Source organism: Trichosurus vulpecula, chromosome 1 (genome assembly GCF_011100635.1).
Source record: "Trichosurus vulpecula isolate mTriVul1 chromosome 1, mTriVul1.pri, whole genome shotgun sequence".
In the NCBI taxonomy this organism is placed as follows: Eukaryota; Metazoa; Chordata; class Mammalia; order Diprotodontia; family Phalangeridae; genus Trichosurus; species Trichosurus vulpecula.
In genome coordinates this window covers 206664555-206685824 of record NC_050573.1, presented here as the reverse complement: position 1 = coordinate 206685824, position 21270 = coordinate 206664555, and positions in this window count along the sequence as shown.

The window sequence follows — 21270 nt, the reverse complement described above, 5'->3', positions numbered from 1 at the left end:
CCTTTTTCTTTTCCTTTTCCATTTTGTTTGGAGGGTTTGGGTTAAAGTTAAGGGCAAAGAAACCCAATTCAAGTTTTCTCTCTAACTTCAGTTTCATTTTTTAATTCTTGTGTCAACCTGTCATTTGTGTAATTATTCCCCCTTCTTACAAGAGATCAGGAATAAACTTACATCTAAAACAAGTTGGAATGAAAATCCACAGCGACACCGATGACAACAAACAATAAATTTAGACCAGAAACTATTTTCCAAAATGACCAACACTCAAAATAGGACAAGATTTATAAACATAAATTTAAGGTTATTTCACCATATTCCTCAACTAGGTTATAATTTCCTTAAAGGAGGTAACTATTTCTTCTGTCCCACAATCTTTCTCTCATCTCTTCCTTCTTCTAGCACAAGAGTTCTTCTTAATCTTATTTGTGTGTGGGCCTCTGTGTGTGTATGAGAGAGAGAAGAAATTCTTTAGCAGTCTAGTGAAGCCTGATATGACTGGGGTTTGTTGCCTAAATTAATCATTGAAAAAAATAGCAAATTTCAATAAGAACTTAGGGAAAAAATAATTTTGTCCTCATTAGACTTCATGGACCCCTAAAATTTATCCATTGATGCTACCTTAAGAATCTGTTCTTAAGCATGTCTAACATTGTGGGCCAAATTAGATACTGAATAAATATTTACTTACTGTGGAATTATTCTCAGCTTAGACAATTGTCACATGGATGACCGACTGCCATCCACGATACCAGTCAACCATTTATCAAACGGACTTTCTGAAGGAAATTTAAGCTGACTCTTTATAATAATGAATATTTAATCAAGCTACCAATGCATCATTTCTTAATAGAAAATATTTAGTCTGTGAATAAATACAAAAGCATTTTGCTCCCATTGTTATATAAATATTGTTAGTTATCAACATCACCCCATTGACATTTAAAAACCTGTCCAATATTTACTTTAAAAAAAATCTACATGGGCAAAGGGGAGTGAAGAGTTGAAAGCTTTTTGAGGATAATTAAGGCCACATTACCAATATAATTGCTACAATTACCCTTCTCACAATATGTTTATAGAAACAGTTTTAGATTTAAGAAATGAGCAAAGCAAGTTTTTTTTAATCTTATAAAAGCTACCATTTCTGAGGCTCTTTTTATTTTCTCATGATGAAGAAATATGCAGATTATCAAATGTTAAAACATCTGGAGTCTTGTCTGTTTGTTCTGTGTTTCTATTTGTTCCATTTGCCGTATTTCCAATGCCAGCAATACAAAATCTGCAAAGCCTCATAGAAGGTGTTACCAAGAATAAATCTTCTCTGTCTATGAGTTTTTACCAAATAGTTCTAAATATTCATTTCTGAATTAGACAGACCTCTAAAGGTAACATTTATTTTAACCTGAACCTTCGTAGGTATTAGAGGAAAATAGCAAATTATTTCAAAATAAGCTTCTTAGTTCAATAAACTTAAAATACATATGTATATCAATGTATATACACATGTGTAAATATATGCATATATACATTCACATGCATAAAGATACATTTATATGTATATATGTATGCAGATATTTCTCTGTATTGTCTGTAACCTGGTTGTACCTAGAACAGTGCCTTACACATAGTAGGTACTTCATAAATGCTTGCTGGATTGGATGGTGATATTACAAGAACTTCAGCTGGATAATAGGCTTAATATTTAAAATAAATAGTGGCAATGAATTCCAGCTGGATAATAGGATAACATATTGAGCAATATAAAAATTTTTAAGATGAAGGAAAATAAGCTTTTTCCTACAAAACAAATGAAGTATATTAAGGACAGGATACATGAGCTTAGTTATATTAAAATAAAAATATATTTAAGACAATCCATGTAATTTTAAAAAGAAAAGTAACAGAGGAAATTTTACGGCAACCATGACAAATTAAAAAAAAATTAGACTTTTAAAATTACAATGGACTATTAAAAATTGACCAGAGTAAATCTGTCTACAGTGAAAAATGGTCCATTAATAAGAAAAGAGTTTCCAAAGTTGATTTAATTCAATTAATATTAAGCTAAGCACTGGGATACATATAAGAAAAAAGAAAGAAAGATGGCCTTTACCTTCAAAAAGCTTACAACTTAATAGGGGAAGACAACACACAAAAGGAAGATGGAAAATGGAGAAAGAGGGAGAAGAATGGACAGGGACAACAAGTAGTGCTCCAGGGGTATCTTCCTTATAACTGAAACCAAGTAAAATAGAATTGCAGATGGAAAGTGAAGTGAGGTGCAAGTCCAAATTTTGCCCTCTATAGAGGAAAGCTTTGGAATGAGTTTAGTGTTTCCCACTCTGGGCCCCTAATCAGAGGGGAGAGATGGCTAAGAGAGGTATGAAGGTGTCTGAGTATACAAGGCTGAGTTAGCTGGTGATGAGAAGTGATGAGTTTATCCTGGGAGGGGCAGCTGATTCTATAGAGTTGAAACCAAACAGTTACAGATGGAAAGTGAGTAGAAGACAGATAGTTAATTATTTGGAAAAAGTGTTCAATTTCATTAGCATTTTACATGAGGCACATTAAAACATCTTTAAGTTTACACCTCATATTCACAAAGAATTCTACTAGAGACTTAGAAAGAATGACTGAAAAATTGTTAATCACAGAATCTCAGAGGTAGAGGTGTGTAGGGGACTTTTCCTGAAAAAGAATTCCCTCTGCAAGATGCTTAATCTTGCAGATTCTTATGCCACAAAATCAATTCTTATGCCACAAAAATTTAAGGTCCTTCACCATCCTTGGGTCATCCTGTGGATTCAATTTATCAATGACCTTTCCTAAAATGTGACTCCTAAAAGTGTAAACACAACGCTCCAAATATAGTCTGACTGTGGTAGAAACACTATCTCCTCATTTCCAAGTACTCTCTCCCTTAATGTAACCCAAATTAGTATTGCATTTCTTGGTTTTCAATCATACCACTGAGTTTTACTTAGCTTATATGTCATCAAAATCTCTAGAATTTTTCAAGCAAATGGTTGTCTAGAAATATATTTTCTATGTTGTAAAATAGAGTTATTTGAAGCCTATTGTAAGAATATGTGTCTATACTTGCTAAATGGCATCAAATTCAATTTGGCCCAATATTCTAGCCTAGTAAGAACTTTTTGATCCCTGAACCACAGTGTTGATGATCACTCCCAGTTCTATACCAACTGTCAGTTTGCTAAGCATGTCATCTATGCATTCATCCAAATAATTGATAATAATGTTAAATAGCACAGGGTCAAGTAAATATCCTTGGGACCCTTCAATGGATGCCATATTCACAAATGACTGCAAATATTTCGTAACTATACTTTGGTTCTGATCATTCAGTGAATTTCAAATCTATCTAAATATATTATTTTCTAGTCCATATATGTCAACCTTTTCCAAAAGAGTAGCATAAAATACTTTAACAAATGCCTTGCTAAAAGGTAGCTAAATTACATATCACTCATATGATGTACAGATTTAATAATCCTGTCAAAAAAAGGAAAAAACATGAGTTTGACCTGATCTAGCCTTGACGAAGCCATGCTGATTGTTAACTCTGCATCACTTTCTAGATGTTTATTAACTATTTGCTAAGAGTATTTTCTAGAATTTGTCAGCAATTGAAGTCAAGTTTATTGGTCTGTTGTTTATGGAATATATACTTTTTCCCATTTTTACATTCAGGATATTTGTTCATGCCCAATCATTTGGTATTTTTTCCTGTCTCCATGATCTTTCAAAGATAATTTGCAACACAGGCCTTTTTCAGTTCTTTCAGTATCTGAGGATCTAGGTTCCTCAATCAGGTAATTCAGGAGCTCATCAAGGACAGTTATGTGCTGTCATTCTATCTCCTCATTGATCTTACATCTCCACTCTCCATTTGAAATATTTGCACTCTCTCTCTCTCTCTCTCTCTCTCTCTCTCTCTCTCTCTCTCTCTCTCTCTCTCTCTCTCTCTCCCTCTCTCCCTCCCTCTCTCTGTCTCTCTCCTCTTCTCCCTTCTCTCTGTCACTTTCTCTTTTCACTTCAAAGAGCATCCTACTTGATAGAGAAAAGGAAAATAAATAAGAATTGAGCAGCTCTACTTCTATCATCATCAGTTATCATTATCCCATCCACACCAAGGGGCAGACGTATTCCTTCTTTGATCCTTCTCTTTTCCATGATTTAGCTTTTTTTTAAACACCCTTTTGCCTTTCTGAAGTTTCCTTACCAGCCTCAACTACTTTAGAACTTTAAAATCCTGTCATTATTATTGGAGAATTTATGCATCAAAAATAATTTACTTAAATGTAAAACATCACAAAGTAAGTCTTGTTGGTTGTATTACTGGTTAATAGTAAGATTTTAATAAATCATTAATTAAAAAGACAAAGAGAAGAGTTATTTCCCAGTAGAAATCAGTGAGATTTTATGGCAATATTGATTCTATATTTTTCCTAACGAATCTCAGAGGCCTTCAAGCAGATGAAATGATGCCCTTATGATAATAAAATGTTCTCTATTATATAGCATTCACAGAAACTGAAATGAATTGTTGAATTGCTAAAAGCCAATCTCTGCAAATATATACAAATCACATCCCCAAAGCACCTCTGTCACACTGGAGAGAGTAAAGAGGTCATTTTATTAACACTGGATAACATTTACCATACCTAAAGCTAATAATAAACCAACCTCAGTTCTTTTCAAAATCATCCACTACATTTTGTCCTACTTTGAAGGTATAGGCTTCATTTCCAGCTTCATGAAGCATTATTGTAGGCCTTGCACTGCAAGAATAATTACCCAATATGTCCATCCATTGAACAAAAGTTGTCCAGCAAAATATCAGCACATCTGTGATTATTTATCACATCCTCTACCTAAAAATTCTCAACTCTGTACATTAGATTAATAATAAAATGAGGCTACCTCACCATAGCAAAATATGACTCACTGGTGCTAAATAAATCACTCTCTGTAGTAACCCAGATTCTTAAGAGAATGATCTTGCCCTTGCCTGAATTTTTGTAACATTCAGTTTGTACTTCTATTATGAACTTATCATAGCCTATTTTGTATCACAGTTGTTTGTTGACTTGTATTATCTTATCAGTAGATCATAAATTCCACAGGAGTAACAACCATATAATTATTTATCTATCTTCCTCAGACCTTAGGGTAGTACTTTAAACATTTTGTTGGTATTGTTCAGTTTCCATCATGTTAGTCTCAGCAAAGATAATGGAGTGGTTAGCCATTTCCTCCTCCAGTTCATTTTACAGATGAGTAACTGAGTCAAATTGAGGCTGAATTCAAACTTAAGATCTTTATGACTCCAAGCCTTGTGCTTCCTCCACTGCTCCACTTGGCTCCTTTGAACATAGCAGACAATAAATGTTTGTTGTAGTGGATTGCATTGATTTGACATGAATTACCATGGAAAGTTTCATTTCCTTTTCCTTTTCTCTTCCCTCCTCTCCTCTTCTCTCCTTCCTTCCTTCCCTCTTTCTTTATTTTCCTCCTTCCCTCTTTCCTTAATGCCCTTCATCTCTCATTTCTTACTTCCCTCCCTTCTCCCTCCTTCCTTCTTTCCTCCTCCCTTCTTCCCTTCCTCCCTCCCTTCCCCTTCCTCCCCGTTGTCCCCCCTCCTACTCCACCTCCTCCTCCTCCTCTACTTTTTCCTCCTCCCCTTTTTCCTCATCCTCTTCCTCTTTCTCTTCTTTCTTTTTATTACTAAATATCTCAAAAAACGTCATCATAGACTAAAGCACCAGGTGAGCAGTAACATACCAGGTGAACAGCAACATTTGTTCTCCAGATTTTACCCCTTCATTTTTCTCAATAATTATGCAAGATGAATCTATGTCTTAGGGGGAGAAAAACAGCATCATACAGTTTTCAAGGGCAGAGGAAAGGCAGTTAGGCAGCCCAGTAGATAGAATATTGGACCTATAGTCAAGAAGATCTGATTTCAAATCTTTTCTAAAACACTAGCTCTTACTTTGGCCACATTACAACCTCTCAGCTTGAATTTCCCATCTATAAAATGAGAATAATAATAGCACCTACCTCCCAGGGCTCTAAGCATAAAATGAGATGATATTTGTAGAGTACTTTGAAACCTCAAAGCATTGTATAAATGGTAGTCATAATTATTAAGAACATAATTATAAGTTTCAGTGTATCATCATGCACATGCCAATTAAAGAAAACTGGATGAGGACCAGGAATTCCATAGAATTATGAAAAACAGAAACATGATGACAAAAGAAGAGGGAAAGAGAGACTCAACCAACATCAATACAAAATATTTTATTACTTGCTATGTGCTAGGCCCTGTACCAGTCCCTGTGGGTACAAATATACAATTTAGTGATATCTTGTTTGTAATGAATTTACATTCTAATAGAGTGATACAAGGCATATAGAGGACTGACAAACAGAGAAAGGAATTTCAACGTAGGCAGTGACAGGAATGCAAACTATTAATTTTGTTACTGGTCCCAAATCAAGAGCAAGATGTAGCAAGGTCCATAGCAGACAATGTGGCAAAAGGTAGATAATAAGATATCCGTAGTGTGTAGGCCCAGGATGACTGGCTGGATGAGATATGAAGCTTGGAAGAGCGTTTGCTAGAAATGGTTGGGTAGGTTAATTTTTATTTATTCAACCACCAATCAGGACATCTCAGCCCAAGTTTGGAGTCCCAAAACAGAGTATTAGTTGATTTAACTTCCCTAGAGAAAGTGAGTGCAGTGTCTTGATGTCTTAGTCACAAAGAGATGCAATAGCAGGAAAGACCGCAGGATGTCCATACTGAGTAGGGCCTCATGAATGACTGGATTGAATGATAAAGATGGTGACATGGCAGTGGTAGTGATGATGATGATATCGACAACAGCAATGGCAATAAATATTTAAATGGCATTTTAAGTTTTTAAAAAACTCTTCAATATGATTTTAAATCTCACAACAGCTCTTTGAGCTGGTACTATTATTATACTAATTTTGCAAAATAGTAACAAAGTCTCTAAAGGATAAGTGGCATCACGGGATCACAAAGCTATTCAGTGTCTGAGATAGGATTTTAACTCAGGGATTTCTGACTCCAAGTGCAATATTTTATCAGGTATATCACCCACTGTTGTTAAATATAGGGAATAAGGAAAATTAGAGGAGAGATGAAGTAGAATGACAAGATATGAGATATGTACAGTCCAGTTTCTGATTCAGTTATTACATCAAAGTTATTAACCTTGAACTCAAGAATTTAAAATCTATCCTAGTTCCTAGTATTTGCTATATATTTACACTCCTTTGTAACTATGATTTCAAAATCCATTTTAGGTACTTCCTATTTTCTTTTTTTTCTACTGATGCTCACTTTTTAAAATACATTCTGACTTATTTAATTAAATATTCCACAATTACATGTAAAATTTTAACATGCATTTTTTAAAATTGTGAGTTCCAAATTATCTCCCTCCCTCCTGTCCCCCTGTTGAGAAGGAAAGCAATATGATACCTATTATAAATGAGAGGTCATATAAAACATATTTCCATATTGACAAAATTTCTAACAAAAACATGAATAAAAAATTTTAAACAACAAAGAAAGTTTAAAAAGTATGCTTCAGTCAGAATTCAGAATTCATAAGTTTTGTCTTTGGAAGTATATAGTATTTTTCATCATGGGTCTTTGGAATTATCTTGGATCATTTTCTTCATCCATATAGCTAAGTCTTTAAGATTGATCATTCTTATAATACTACTGTTACAAGGTAACACTTACAAGATTCTGGTTATGCTCACTTCATTTGCATCAGTTTGTTTAAGTCTTCCAAAGGTCTTCTAAAATCATCTTGTTCATCATTTCTTATGGCACAACAGTATTCCATCAGAGTTATATACCACAACTTGTTGCATCAGTAAGGCAAGATTTATAATATGGTGACTATGAATATTCCTATATCGTTCAGAATCACAAAGTATAAGGGACTCTCTGTATAGAAGGCAGAAGAAGTGAAACATTTATTCAGACATCACAGGATCAAATCCCAAAACTAATAACCCCAATTCGACATATCAGTAATTGTATCCCAAAGCCAGTAAGTCCACTTCAATATAACAGCAAGGAGATTAAAACACAGTATCACAACAAGGAGCAAAGTCATCCTGTAACCTTCCCCTCTGCTAGGGCCTTCCAGTAAACACTCACTCATGAATCCTGTCTGCTTGCCTGTATCCTCTCCCCCCCCAGTTCAGAAAGCTTGGAGTTCTGAAAACCCTTACAGTTCTCAGAGCTCTTGCAGTTCTCTCTCTCCATCTTGGTGTCTCTCCATCTCTGTGGCTCTGGGTCTCTTCATCTCTCCATCTCTCCCTCTCTCTCTTCTCTCAAAGTTCTGCCTTCTTTGCAGATCTCTCTACTCTGTGTCTTCTTCTCGCAGCTCTCTAGTTTCTAGGCTCTTCTTGCTGCAGCTCTCTAATCTGAGTTTAGGGCCCTGGGGCTTCATACCTATTTAGCAAAGGGCGTGGGCCTGCCTTCAGACAAGCCTCCCCAATCAAGCTTCCCTTAACCAACTCCACCTGAGGCCTACTGAATGGGGGTGCGGGGAGGGGATGGGGAGGATCTTTAAACATGATTAGCACCACACTTGTTCAGGCATTCCTCCATTGATGAGAATCCCCTCAATTTCCAAAATTTTTGCTACCACAAAAAGAGATGCTGCAAATTTTTTTTTGGTAGAAATGAACCCTATTCCCTTTTCTTTGATCTCTTTAGGACAGAAACTAAGTAGTGCTATTACTAGGTTGAAGGGTATACCCAGTTTTATATCCATTAGGGAAGGACTGTCCAACCTTAGATTTTATTGAAACAGTAGACAATATATTTTGATTTGCCATTTTAGTGAGAGCTCTGTGGTAGCTCAGCTTTGTTTCCTAAAGCATTTATGTAAATTTCTATGCTTGTAGGCTGGCTGCCTAACTTCCACTGCAGGCCACATGTGGGCCTGCGGGCTGCATTTTGGACAGCCCTGCATTAGGGCAAAGTTTCAAATTATTCTGCACAATTCTGGATAATTTCAAACTCCATCAACAGTAAATTTGTGTTCCAATTTTCCCACATCCCCTCCAGCATTTGTCATCTTTTTTTCCCATTTTAGCCAATCTGATAGGTATGAGGTGAATTTGAATTTCTCTAATTAGTGGAGATTTAGAGTTTTTATGTAACTTTTTTTTGGAAGGGGGAAGGCAAGGCAATTGGGGTTAAGTGATTTGCCCAAGGTCACACAGCTAGTAAGTGTGTAGAGTGTCTGAGGTCACATTTGAACTCAGCTCCTCCTGACTCCAGGGCTGGTGCTCTACTCACTGTGCCACCTAGCTACCAGACTTCTTCTTTTATGTGATTTCTTCTTCTAAAAACTCCCTATTTATGTGCTTTGACCATTTATTTTGTGTGTGTTTAGTTTTGTGTGCTGCATTGTATTTCAATTGTGATTCAAGCTAAGTAAGATTTGAGAACAGGTATGCAGTATTTGAGAGATATGAACCAGCCTTGAGAGACCCCTATATATAGTATAGAGTGCATCAAAACAAAGATGATAGGATCATCCATGAACTTACCATCCTAGGTGTTCAGGAAGAGCTTCTAAGGACAGCTCTTCATAGACCGATTATTTGCAAATAGTAGCCCTCTCTCAAAAATGTATTTCCTCCTATGTAGGCACTATCATATTGTATTCCAGCACCAGTGGCAGAAGGATGGCCAACCTGGGAATGGAGGCTACATAGTAACCTCAGAAAATTAGTTGTTTTGAAGGATGACATTTTGTCATTTTACTAATCAGCCATCATAGATTAAAGATTTGTGAGTGAGAGGTAAAACATCAAATGCTTTGGTCTAGACAATAAGACAGAACAGATGTCTAAATCATATGATACTTTACTGCATTTATATTTAATACATGGTTTTAGTGATAATAAAAGTTAAGCATTAGCTCACAAAATATTTCTCCCTAATCTATATATTTTTTTCAATCCAGATAAATTTAACATTCTATAAGTGCATATTATAAAAAAAAACACACACTTCACCATTTGTCCTCTTGAGAGCATGGCAAAGGTAAAAAACAGAGAGTTATGCAATTTACAGGTGTTCAGGATATAGAAGCCTGAGAAAGTAGAAAATATTTTCAAGTAACAGAAAAAGAAGAATTTTGAAGGGAAAAATGTTGAAGCAAAGAGAAGAACTAGTTCCTGTTTTAGGACATTGTATTTGCTGCAAAATAAATACATAATTTGCTATTGCACAAATGTAATGCATAAATACTCAGTTGTTTGGTGAGTAATATCTCCTAAAAGGCTAAAGAGAAATCATAAAATATTAAATGCAGAAGAGCCTTTGACAATCTTACATTCTTCCCTCATTTTTCAGGTGAGGAAAGTGAATGAGTAAGGGAATGAATCAATGAATCAATGAAAAATATTAAACATTTACCACATGGCAGGCACATATTAATAAGTGCTAGAAATACAAATAGCAAAGCCTATCTTCCAGGAGATGGAAGAGATAACATATAAAAGGGAGTGCCATCTGGGAATGGTGTTTCAGTCTGAGAAATAAAACAGTTGCAGTATTGATAAGTTACAATTCTCCATGCAAAAGGTATGAAGGTGAGGGTAGTAGGCATTCTTGATGCAGGGTGTGAGGTCACTAAGGTTAAGAAGCATAACCCCAGAGCTGGAGTTTGGAGCTGAGTGGTCCAGCTCCTTTTGGAAGTATGGTCACCTGGATAATTGATATCAAAAGATAATCAAAAGGAGAAACATACCAGTGAAGGCTTGCAAGTTGTAGTGTAAGAAAACCATTCCAAATGAATTAAAGGTGTCCACAAAACCCTGAGGAAAGACATAGCTAGCTGTCAACTGAGGACCTGGCCTGCTCAGTGTGGAAAGGGAGTTGAGAGAGTTGCCCCAGAGGAAATGCTAAATCAGACTTGAATAAAAAGTAATTGGGACACTATATTAAAATGTTATTAGTATTTTACTGTATTTTCTGGCTTTGGTACATTGTATGGCCTTTTATTATAATTTCTGGGCATTTCAATATATGTCTAATATCGTGTGACTTGCTGGAGGACAGGTATAACATTGTAGACATACTTGTATCCTCTTTAATATAAACCTCAAATTTTATACATGGTAGGCATTCAGTATATAATCGTACAAATGTACCTGGTTACCATTGTATTAATGTTAAGTTGAATGAGATCACATACTTCATTTACAATTAACAATGACAACAGCTAAAGTTGTGTTTTTGCTTTCTGAATATATATCTCATGTACTTACACATTTAGTAAATATTATGGCTTTGAATTAACACTTCTTAAGTTAGCACCCAACTTACATAATACAGCTATGATTTGGAGTTAGGAAGAAGGAAAGTCTCATTTTTTAAAAGGAATTCCCACATCCTGAATTGCCTAATAAGAAATTTTGACTTAGTGTGATATCTATACCAGCTTACAGTGAAGTATAAAATAATATAGCTTTAAAATGCAAAAATTTTTACAACTGAGTGAAAAAGATCATGACAGAGCAGAAGCTAATATTTTCAAACTTATTAAAAGCTAATTATAAAATCCCTGGTGAAAGTTTTAAATTTAAATGCTTCATTCTTATAATCAGTCTGATTAGAAAATGAAGTACAATATTCATAGCCCTAGGAATTATGCAATGGTTCCTAAATTTGTGATTAAGAGAAAAAATAATAATCCTGTAAGGGCAAGAAATTATTCTAAAAACTAATTCTCTATTCCCTAAATGTATTATACAAAAAAGACCTGATGAGCCATGTCAAATATTTAACTTAATTATTATCTTAAAGTATATGGCTGATGGTGCAGAGACAATTCAAATAATTTTCTCATAAGGAAAAGAATTTCCGGGCTTTTTCCTTTTGGAGGGTTTAATAGCACTTTTAATAGAATTACCCAGGTCAATAAAAAAAATACTGGAGTAGCAAAACAATTAAAGGCATAAAAAGAAGTGAGAAAGAGTAGATTGATAATAAATAAATATGGAATTTCCAAACAAAGTCCAATTTTTCAGAATTCTTAGGGAATTAGGTATTCTGGTTCATTGAATATATTATCATATTCAAATGATGGAATTGAGTTGGTAAGAGCAGAAAAAAATAGGAGGGAAGATTGTGGGTGGGAGAGGGAGAAAAGGGCCTTGGGCAACATTCATTTGAATTCTAAGGATGGATCCCTTGAGAGTATTTCAAAATAACCTTGTTAACTTGCTGTGAGAATATGTTTAACCATCTGAGGGAGCTGGAGAGAGAAACAGACATCCTGCTCTCCAGTATAAAATTCTGATAGCTTTAGCAACTGATAGACTAACAATCTCCTCCCCAGTAGAATCCCTCAACCTTGTGGCAGAAGCTCAAACTTCCTCATTAGGTTGGGCTTTTCACGGGGGAATGAGCCAAACAAAGCCTCTCTGGCAATAGTAGTTGTTTTCTTCTCTCCTCTCCCACTCAACCACAGTCCATCCTGTGCTAGGCAAATGCTGTATATCTCCCACTTTCCTAGGGAAGATTTCTGCTCACTCTTCTGCATAATAAACAAGCTAAAGAAATATGTCTTATTAAGATTAATATGGTCATTTCAGATCACATAGTCATGAAAGCAAAAGAGAAAAACCAAAACTCCTTACCCACCCCCATCTTTTGGCTGACTTGTCTAGCAATATATCTAGAATTTCATCAGGGGGAGTGTTGTTGACCAGTAAGAGAAATAGATTCTTCCTAATGAATAGACAAAGGGAAACAAGTTTTTATCCAGACTAAGGTCTCTTATCACTCCTGGGGCTAGAGGTCATAGTTTTTTGTTCCCTCTAGTTTTCATGACCAGCAACCAAAGGCCTAAGTCCTTAGACTATGATCTGAATACTTCCACAGTCTCCTGCTGCTATTTCCAAACTGGCACAACCCTTGAGAGTCTCCACATGCTATTTTTTTTAAACTCTTACCCATTATCCCTGAAAATCTATCCAAGATTCAGTGAAAGGGAACCAGAATATAAGAATTATAGTAGCCTGCCAACCAACAGGCAAACCACTGACTCTGCATGATTTTCATGCCAATGCCTATATGAGTGGGGTTATATTCAATTTAATTATTTTTTTCTGGGAATTTACTTAAAGAAATGTGAGAGGAGATGGTATTCTTGAAGTGCCAATTGAACAGGGTCATCCCATAAAAGACTTTTTGAACATCAAAGCAGCAGAAGTCATGTCTAGTTAACAAAAGGATGAACTATGATACTTATACCCAAGAGTAGTAAGACTGTTATCCAGAAAACAGAGGGGTTTAGTCAGGGTGTTTTGAGAGGACATAGTATAGGACTATGCAATCTATACCAATGAGATTATTCTGAGGGTAAACAAAAACAGGGGTAGTCGATCTGGAATAGTCAGTGACACTGAAAGAAAAGAAGGAAGCTATGCCTTTGAATATTGCAGGGAAGAGAGTAGGAACAGGATATGAATATGCTTGTTGAATATGAAGGCACTGAGGGAGATAAAAGAACACTAATTTATGATGTCTACTTTCTGGGAACTTACAATGCATTGTGGGAGTTAAGATAGGGGCACAAAAAAGAAACAGTAAAAAAAAAAAAACACCTAGCATAGTTTAGACATGAGTCATTGACTCTCTTACTTTTCTCTCTGGATTGATTAGTTCAACCCAACCAAAATTTGTGCTATCAGATAAAGGGTTTCCCAAGTGGAGTGGTCATACTATTTCAACACACTCTCTCAGAACCCTAGAAGAGGGGATACACTACTACTACTGTACACTTAGACTTCTCAATGGTTTATTTGCCATTTAACAAATCATCTAGCTTAATATCATTTACTCTTTTTAAAGTATATGTATTTCATTTGTTTTAATCAGCCTATGCCTTTTTGCCTTCCCACCCGCAATTAAGACCACAAAATAAATGAATCTCATCACAAACACACAGTCAATCAAAACAAATTTCTAGTTTGGCCATGTCTAAGAAAAAAAAATATCTCATTCTGTGTTTAGTCCTTTATGTCTTTGAAGGAGGTGGGCAGCATTTTTGATCATTGCTGTTCGTCAGTTATTTTCAACAGTATCTAACCCTTCACGACCCCATTTGGGGATTTCTCGGCAAAGGCACTGTAATGTTTTGACATTTTCTTCTCCAGCTCATTTTATAGATGAGGAACTGAGGGACTCTATCTACTGCAACACCCACATGCCCCATAATTTGTCATTAGTCCTCTAGAACCTAATTGTTCATTAAGACGATAAGAATTCAGCACAATAGTATCCCTTCACATTTATATTTCATAATTTGTTCATCTATTTCCCAATTTATGAAAACATCCTCAGATTTCAACTCTTTGCCACTGCAAAAAGAGCTATAAATATTTTTTTTAATATCTTTAGTTTCTTTGTTTAAAACTAATCCCTCCCTTAGGCAGCTAGGTGGCTCAGTGGTTAAAGTGCCACTCCTGGAGTCAGTGAGATTATCTTTCTGAGTTCTAATACAATCTTAGATACTTCCCATCTGTGTGATGCTAGGCAAGTTACTTAACCCTATTTGCCTCAGTTTCTTCATCTGTAAAATGAGCTGGAGAAGGAAATGGCAAACCACTCAAGAAAACCCCAAATGGGATCCTAAAGAGTCAGATAAAACTGAAAAATGATGCAACAAAACAAAATTCCTTCCTTAAACTGCCTTCTGTCTAACCTCCCCCATTTCACTCCTATCTCTCTGTTGAGTGAAATATATTTCTATACCCAGTTCTGTGTATATATTCTATCTTCCTTTGACCAGTTCAGATGAAATTGAGGGTCAAGTGTTAGCTATTCTATCTACTCTCTCCTCCTTGTTTGAATAAATGTCTACTCATTATGTGAGATAATTTCCACTAACTTTCTTTTCCCTTTTCCCGCATCCCACATCCTACTTCCCTTCTATTTCCATTCTTTTCTTAACACCATTATGACATAATAGAACCACTTTCAGCCCTTGTCTAAATGGACTTCCCTTATGAATCCTGATAATGATAGAGTCCAGAGGAGACATATGTATCATCTCCCCATATTTGATTTAAGCAGTGTATCCTCGTTTAATCCTTTATCAATTTTTCATTCATTTTTTACATTTTTATGTTTCTCTTCACTCCTATGTTTGTACTTCAAAGTTACTCTGCAGTTGGTCTTTTCATGGTGAATGCTTAGAATTCTTTTATTTCATTAAAAGTCCATTTCTCTCCCCCTTCCTCCCATAATACTACTCACATATTTGCTGAAGATGTGATTCTTGGCTGTAAGTCCATATCCTGTGCCTTCTGGAATATTGTATTCCAAATTGTCTTCAACTTTATAATGGTAACTGCTAAATCATGTATGATTCTAACTGCGACTCCTCACTACTTAAATTCTTTCTGACTGCTTACACTATTTTTTCTTGGGCCTGGAAGCTCTGGATTTTGACTGTAGTGTTTCATTGAGTTTTAATTGTGAAGTTTTTTAGAAGGTGACCAGTGGATTCCTTCTTAATCACATTTACCCTCTGCTTTTAAAGATCTGGAAATTAAGATTTATTGAAATAGGATGTCTAGGCCCCCTTTTTTGGTCAGAGTGTTCAGATAGGCTAATAATGAATCACAAATTATTTTTGTCTTTTCAAGGTCAATTGTTTTAACTCTGTGACATTTTATATGTTCTTACATTTTCAGTCTTTTCGCTTTAATATTTCTTGTTGCTTCATGAAATCACTGGCTTCTATTATGTCAATAAGGGAGTTTGTTGTTTGAACAACCAAGTGTTTAATTCCCTTCCCATGCTTTCTTTTATAGGTCTTATTTCGTCTCCAACTTTTGCCTCGAGGACTCCAATTCTGTTAGTAAACACATACATACATACACACACACACACACACACACACACACACACACACACACATTTTCAACCCTTTTAAATTGTTGCTTCATCTCTTCTAGGAATACTGCTTGAGTTTGTGTCCAAGTTGTCTGGGGCATTGTTTCTTGATATTTTGGAGTTATTCTCTTCTTCTGCCTTTGTGTCTTGAGCATTCCTAATACCATAATAGCTCATTATGGTGAGGTTCTTTCTTCACTCATTCTTCCTGTCTACTTCCTGAATTTACACATGATGTTAAGGCTCAGCTCTCCTTCACTTTTGGAGGGAAGATCTGCTCTAGTTCTGTTGCTTCTTTCTTGAGGTATAAGGATTGGGTTATTCCAGGATCTCAGGGACAGCCTGGGTGTTTGCAAGATTTCAATGCTTCCAAAGGGGTCTGATCAAGGACAGAATGTGACTGCTGCCTTCATGGTGTGAGCTCTGCAAATTCCTGACAGATTTGGGTCTGTACGAGAGTAGAATGCTGGTAAACTCTACCCCTATTAGGTAACTATAAATCTCTATTAGTTCAAAGTGGCAGAATTATAAACTTCCCTTTTGTTTGTTTCCTGTCTTGATTATTTCTTTACAGGCTGGGATAGGTACTATAAATGAGCACCTGCCCTGTGCTTGGTATCTGAGCCACCTTACTGCTACTGTTAGTTTCCAGACTTCTTCATTCTTCAGTACACCAATCAGACTTCCCTACCTGAGAAAGGCAATGGTACTCACAGCACAGGTCCCCTTCTTCAGCTCTGCTTCTGCAACCCAGGGTTAGGTAGGGGACCACAAAGCTTCTGGTTGGCACCTGTTCCCATTGTAGTACCCCAATATGGGTTTGAGAATGCTCCAGAATGGGTTTGAGACCTCTTTTGGTGCAGATGTGCAGTCTCTTCCTGGGCAATGGTTGCTCCCCACTCAGCATGCTCCTGTCCCAATTTATCCACAGTATTTGCAGATCTATCTCTCTGTATGCTGACCTGGGCTAGTCAAAGGGCTCAACTGTGAATTTTTTTTTCTGGATTTCTCCATCTGAATTAAGGATGATGCATTTTATAGATATATTTGGAGGAGTTGTTTACAGGAGCTCAGCTGAATGTGTGCCTTCTACTTTGCCATTTTCTCCATTGACTCTTAATTATAAATACTTACTTAATAAAAGGCAACACAAGAATTATAAAAACAGTCTACTTTTAAATTGGGGACACATTTCCCAAAAGTATATCTAATATACAACAGGGGACAGTGGGTATAAACTTAGCAGAGACACCATAGTAGAGAGTTACCCACATAGGGAACATATGAGTCTGGGGAAACTCACAACTCTAGACTCCAGACTTCAATATCCTTTGTCTCCCCTAGGAACACTATGGACAACAATTTCTTGATAGACTTGTGGCTGATCTGCTAAAGCTTTCTGACCTTTCTGCTCACCCCTGGACACTTCTTTTCTGGGTTGTTGAAGTAGTACTATTCAGCAAAAGGAGAAAACTCTAAGCCTGGGATCTGTACATCTTCTCCAGTTTACTTCTCCATCAGGCAGCAGGTATCCATGTAAATACTAAACTATTTTCCTAGACCCAAATCAAGACCTTCACTGTGATAAGCTTTCAATGCTGAGTTCTTTTAAAAGCCCTAAGCTCACCTCAGCTCAGTTTTGCCCTACTGATTCAGAAAAAAAAAGTCACTTCTGTGGATGTCTAATCTCTCACGGTAATTAAAAGAATGAGCTATCTCTAAACTTAATGAGTGGTCTTTTCCTGAGAAAACTTTCAGTTCTAGGTCTTTCGGCGTACCCAAAGCTCAGCTCATTTGTGGCCTATGACAAAGCAGGGTTTCATCAATGACAATGAAATGAGATGACTATCATTTCATGGATATATATTAAGTCCATTTTCTGCCATTTACAACTTTTCAAGGGATTTTACATTCGTTTCATTTTTAGCAAATGGTCCTAGTAGTCAGCATTTCCTAGTTACTAAATTCACAGTCCTTATGCCAGTCACATGCAAAACAAATGAGCTACTTTAACAATGACTGAGTGTGTTTTCTCTGTAGGGCTCCTTTTTTCCTTTCTAAACTATTTCTGTTTCTGACCCTTTCCATTAGACAAACTGTCTATATCTAAAAAGGGCACCCTCTGGCATTAGAATGTGGTGTCTATATAGGAGGCAATCAATGAATATATACTTCTCTGTCCAGGCTATTCATCATTCATGTCTATGTTTGCTAAGTTATCTATAACTAGAATGCAGTCCTGAAAATATAAATCCGTAAAATTGCTTCCTATTCTGCAATACTCATCTCAAATTGTATTTCCTCTATAAAGCCATATCCTCTTCCTCCCACTTTGAATTAGAAGTCATACATCCCTGTCATGAGTTTTCATAGAATTTTGTGTCTCTTTTATAGTTGTACTTATATTTTAAAAAGAGTTAAAGGTATTATTCTTGAGCACCTGTCAGATTCAAATTTTTAGTCTAAATTTTTGGGGTGCCCTGTATTTAAATACCATACGAGATTGTAAACTGTTCTGGGACAGAAACCATGGTTTGTCTGGTTTTCTCAGTACATAACATGCTAATTTGTACATAGTAGACAATGTTTTCAAATGAAATGAATCAGCTTCTGTTCTGCAATGATTTCACATTTATTCAAAGTTCCTGTCTTGTAGCTTATAAATGCACCTCTGAAAGCACCACCACAAATTATTAGAAAACTTAATCTAAAGTATTTTGCTTCAATATTTTGCATCTTAATTGAATGAAAATGTAACAAATGAAAAATATATACATTAATATATATATTTATTCAGAAAAGTTCAAGTTAGATCATGGGATTGCTATTTATCAATCTTGATTTTTTTATTTTCTATCCTAGTAATACTGTTGAATGTTAGATGATATATATAACAATGGACCTAGAACATTAAATAAATATAACACAAGGTGCCTTCTGACTCAATCAACCAATATTTATAAAGTATTCCCAATGATCCAAACAACCTGCTAGCCACTGGTAAATACAAAGACAAAAATTGAAACAGTCCTTGACAACAGAGTTTATATTTTGTAGAGGGATACAACATGCAAAAGATACAAAATATGTACAAAGCAATTTTTATGAAGGTTGGTACTAGCAGATGATGAATCAGTAAAGACTTTATATAGAAGGTGATCATGAGCTTGTGAAGAAAGCATCAAGCCTTATATTAAATATAGTAGGAATGATAATAATAGTAAAATCTTATATAATCTTTCATAATATTGAATGTACTTTTTGTACATTATTTTACTTGATATTTACAATAACTCACTGAGGCAAAAAGTTCAAGTATGATCTATATTTTTCAGATGGGAAGACATACTTTATCTTAACCTCAGAGAGTAAAGGACGTGTAAATTCTCAATTACCTTAAAGTCCTATGATCCTATACTCCTATGACTTATTTAAATTAACAGATCTGGGGTTCAAATTCAAGATTTTACATGCTATCTTCACTGCTTTCTACTGTTGCATAGACTCCGTAATTCTAAGTCTCACTGAATTTTATTGTATGCCTATTTTAGGATAATTGGTAGTCTTTCCATGGAATGTCTATATCATCTATGTCTCCATTTATATCCACATGTGTACCTATAGCTATATCTATACTCTTGCTCTTCAACCCTATCTTTTACCATCTTTTTGGACTTGAGAATAACTTAAAGAATAACATGGGTTTACAAACATTTTACCCTGTTGAGTTTTTCAAAGCTATCAAATTTGGCCACTAAGCTTGTGAAAAATTGTGCCAAAAATGATAAAATAAAGCTTCCTTGATGACTGTGAGACTTTATATTGTAGAAGTATTTGAGTTACATATTAGAGACCTTTGACTTTATTTACCAGGAGATAAGGAGATATGTGAAACTTCTGAGTGTGAGCTGATATGATCTGAATTGTGCATTATAATGATCAATGTGATGGCAGTTTGTGGTTTATACTGGAGAAGGGAGAAAAGAATCTGTTTAAACAGGCTATTCCAATTATCCAGGTGATTATACTTGCCAAATGCTTTGTTGACAGAACAGTTTTCTACAAATGGAGTCAAAAATAATTTGTAAATTGCATTAATTAAAACTACTGATGAATTTAGTGTGTTAGTGGGAAATGGGAATTTGTTTATAAAAAATTTAGAGAATAGATGTGTTCTACCAGACTGACAGTAATGTAAAATATCTGTAAAGGAATTCTTGTTTTCTCTATTGACTTCCATTGTGTTTCCAGAGAAAAAAAGTTCTCCCCTTATGTTGGGATTAAAACTTTCATGGAAGAAGGTGTTGAGATAGTACTAAATAGCATAGTACCTTGAGAACCACAGTATTTACTTGATGAATCAATCAGTTTTTAATCACGTATTATGTGTCAGACACTATGCTGATCACTGGATATGGAAAGAAAAAGAAAAAGAGAGAAAATGGTCTTTGTCATGAAATAGCTTGTATTCTAATGGGAGATATATTTGTGTGTGTGTGTGTGTGTATACATACATACATACATACATACATATATGTGTATATATATACACCCACACACACACACACAAATATATATATATATATATATATATATATATATATATATATATAGAGAGAGAGAGAGAGAGAGAGAGAGAGAGAGAGAGAAAGTGAAAGTGATATCTAAATATGCAAGGTAGCCTTAGAAGGGAAGGCCTTAATAGTTAGAGGGGAATTGGGAAAAGCCTGAGTGCAGAAAGTAGACTTTACACTGAGTCTTGAAGAAAGCCAGGAATTCTTAGAGTTGGAAATGAGGAAGGAGAAGATTCCAGGTATAGGGAAATCCTATACAAAGGTACAAAGAAGGGAGACAAAGTGTCAAGTCTGAGGAAGAGAAATTGTTCCAGTACAACTGGAGTACAGAATTCTTAGACTGCAGTTATGTATAAGAAGATTGGGGGGGGGGGGTGGGGAAGGAACAACCATATAACAAAAAATTTTAAATGCAAAACAGTATATATATGACTGTAGAGGGAATATGTATACATTAGGTAGTAAGGTAGTAAAGATACATTTGAAGGATCCATTGGTGATTACTGAGTAGAAAGTGACACAGTCAGACATGTACTTCAAGAAAAATCACTTTAGCAACTCTGTGGAGAATGAATGGGAGTGTGGAGGTATTTGAGTCATGGAGACCTATTAGGAGAGTACAGTAATAGTTCAGAAGAGTGATGAGGGATTAAACTACAGTAGAAAGGATATATCTGCAAAGGTGATAAA